The 3,728-nt window shown below is 36.0% G+C and overlaps 1 pseudogene; it reads left to right on the plus strand.

The window, feature by feature from the left end:
- Positions 1-461: 461 nt before the first annotated feature.
- LOC123463662 lies at positions 462-599 on the plus strand (annotated as a pseudogene).
- The last annotated feature ends 3,129 nt before the right edge of the window (positions 600-3,728 follow it).

Raw genomic sequence — 3,728 nt, forward strand, 5'->3', positions numbered from 1 at the left:
ATTGCTTCAAGTTCTTTTTGATTTTATCAGGAGGATATGTTCTTTTTATATGTGTGTATATGTGTTTATGTGTGCTCATTGTGCTTGCTAGTCGTGTCATGTTTGTGACTGTTTGTAACTAAAGAGATGAGATGGACGCAGGTGATATGCCTTTCTCTTCTAGAGAACCATTTCAAGGAAATCAAAGACCTAAGCATAGAAATTAAAAAGGAAAAGTTAAATGTCTTTTACAGGAGTGAATTTGCCAGATATTTGTTCTAGGTCAACAACAAAACTTCCTCTAAAGAGGTAACTTATAATTTGTCAGATATTTTAAAAAAGATTGTAATATCCTGTTACTTAAAAGGAGGAGGCAACTGATCTGACTTCTGAGCCAGCCTGCCTCAAGATAACAACACAATTTGCCTTAGCTACTCCTAATAAAATCATTCCCAAGTATAATGACATAAAATTGTATTAAGACTGCTTTCTTTTTTAGTAATAGGATTAATCAATTTGGTGTAATGATTTTTGGAGCTTGGAGTTGGAATAGGAGCTTACTCCGTCCACTCCACGCATCGACCTGGTATTGCAGTACTTCCAGGAATGGTGCACCCCCTCGGGAGAATTAAAAAAAAAAAAAATAAAAGAGAGAAAAGATAATTAATGATGGGGTGAGATGAATTGATTGAACTGGAAAAGATTTTTTCAATGTTGGAGCATAGAATGCTTGTTAAAAATGCTTTTTGAGTGGTACTGAGAATGTTAAAGTATGTGGATAAAGATGTTTATATGTAGGAAAGAATTTTCAGGCTAAACCTAAATGCCATGCCTAAAGTTAGAGATACTGTTTACAGACTCTTAAGGATACTCTAAAAGTTTTATATAGGGACATAGTCTTAATCTAAATTCATCTCACATTAGACACAGATGGTGCCTATGTTAGGTGGGTCACAAAGTCATAAGTGCAGATGTAATTGGAGGTTTAACCAGGTTAAAGATACACAACAGTCTATCACCTTGTGTTTTACAAATGGGTTATTTTGCTATGTAAAAACAAACAACTTTGAAATAGGAAAAAAAATGTCAAGATGCTTATCTCTCTGCTGTTCATTTTGCTCTTGCTTTCCAACATATGCTCCTTAAATTCATGGAAAGCTGGACTCTTAAAAAAAAAAACGGGTGGAACCCCCCTTTATCTCAAATCCCATGCAAGTTTAAGCCATGTGTCCCCCAGACTCTGACTAGAGACAAAAATGGCCAATTGTCTCTGACAAGGAAAAAGGAATACAGCATATAACTGTGGTTCTCTTTAGTTCATCTCTTATGAACACCTGAAGTCACATCTGTTAGATAAAGTCTCTCACTAGACAAAATGTTAAATAGAGAAACTGAGTCTTATGATAAGGCCTCACTCATTAACAGGTCACTGATGCTAATTTGTTATGATTTGAGGGTTATAAGGCTTTAAGACTCAGTAAAGTAAATTAGGTTCCTCTTTTCATCAAGGTTTTAACTATTCTAAAGATAAAGGCTCACATAGAAATGGTTAATTTCCAAAGGTGAAGTACTCATACCTAATGACATTGTGACTTCTGTCTTATTTGTGCTAATTTATTAATTTATGCTAATTTTATTGAATGGTCATAACTAGGTTTAATCACTTAGGTTTAAGTGATGTAATTTCAGTAATAATAACTTTCATCTTCCTGGGACTTGTTGGGATAGCTTACTTAAACTTTATCAAATTTAAGTCATGGGTAAAACATAAAATTGTTTTATGTTAATAAAAATTTCTGTGGTACATAAAATCAATAGCTATCAAGTTTAAGCCAAAATAATTGGTTGTCAAATAATGTCTTTTCTTTCAAAAAAATTTATCAAGGGTTATATTAATAGTTAGCTAGCTATTTTAGCTCAGGAAAAACCAAATTCTACTCTATTGTATGTAAAGTCTCAATTTTTACATCTTAAGTTCAGTGCTTATAAAAAAATTAACTCTTAAGACTCATGCTCAAACAATGGTTCTCATCCAAAAAATATATATATATATAATTCAAAGTCCATGGTTCTGTTTCCAATGTTTTCTGGGTAATTTGTACCCACACAGGTATATGAACTAATCAAAGATGTTTTCACACAGGTGCTAAGACCTTATACTGTCTCACTTGTTCTTTTCTGATAATTTCTAGGTTAAATTAGTTAAGTTTATAAATCAATTGGTACTGTTTTCAAGACTGGTAGCAGGTTCTGCCTATACTTATAAATGTTAGATATTAAAAATGTGAGATGTGCCTACTTCCTATGCCTTAGATATATGGCTTCTGCTGCCACAGTACAACAAAAATTTTAAAGATAGGACAAAATGATTTTAGACGCCCTTGTGCCATTCTTTAACTAAGTCTATTTCAGTTATCAAATGTACTCTATATGTACATACATCCAAGCTGATGTAACTTCCTTTATTATTGTGTTAATCACCTATGTATAAGCCAAAGCCAACTGGAATCATTAGAGTAAAAAGTGTCAATATTTTGTCCTGTACTCCCATGTCATGAGGCCACTGGAGATGATGGGATACTTCTACACTGGCCCCCTGGTAAGTCACCTGTCTTCCTGAGCAGGGAGGATATGGAGACCCAAACAAAATTGGTGTACAGTCTAAAACAGGAGAGTCACAATTGAAGAACAATCAGCCCTCCTGACTTCCCAAAGAAGGGAAAATTACTTGGCCATTACGGCCCTGACTCATCCTAACAGGCAAGACACCAGTTAACTATGGGGCTACTCCTGCGTCCCTTTGGAGAGCCATTAATGACCTCTAAAATTAATCCCTAATTAACTTTTGGCTATCTGCATGGTCTTAAACACTCAGAGAGAAATCTGTAACCAAAGGGGGAAAAAAATACCTTAAATGTATAAATGGCCCTTAACTTCTGAAATTAGCTACAGCCATGATGTTAGTACAGGAACAACTTGCTGCAGGCCATATTGGACCTACCACCTCTCCTTGGAATACTCCTATCTTTGTATTGCTCCAGGACCTTAGAGAAATTAATGAGGCCATGGTACCTATGGGGGCCCTACAACAAGGCCTCCCCACTCCAGTAGCAATTCCTGCAGGACATTGTAAAATCATTATTGACCTAAAGGATTGCTTTTTTTTTTTTTTTTTTTTTTTTTTTTTTTTTTACAATTCCCTAACACTCCCCATCAGCATTTTATATTTAGTTTACCTGTGGTAAATTTTAGAGGCCCTGAAGATAGTGGAGGCTACAGTTCTGAGCCAAAGGGTCACTTTTATCTCTTATGAAAAGCCTCTTCTCCTGATCATTTGTGCCACTGACTTTACACCCACTGGGGTGTTCTGGCAGGAGAGGCCCCTCTTCTGGGTCCATTTACCCTCCAAAAGTTAAAAACGGGGGATTTATATCCCATAAAAGGCTCTCCAAGAAATATCCTTCATCATGCACTGTTTGTCCTAAACTTTTTAACCCTTGACTCTCAAGGAAAGTCAGCAGCTGATCACTTTTGGCACACAAATACAAAAAATACCTTTGTCAAAGCCATGTGGAAAGATCCATTAACCTTAAAATGGAATGGCCCAGACCCAGTACTCATTTGGGACCGAGGATCAGTATGCTTGTCTGACCAGAGAGACTTGTTAAACAAGCTGATGATCCTCCAGTGGCATCTCACATATCCAGGGAAGAAACACTTCCTTGAGAGAATCTCCCTTTTTTTCCCTA

This window comes from Jaculus jaculus, chromosome 9 (assembly GCF_020740685.1).
Source record: "Jaculus jaculus isolate mJacJac1 chromosome 9, mJacJac1.mat.Y.cur, whole genome shotgun sequence".
Lineage (NCBI taxonomy): Eukaryota > Metazoa > Chordata > Mammalia > Rodentia > Dipodidae > Jaculus > Jaculus jaculus.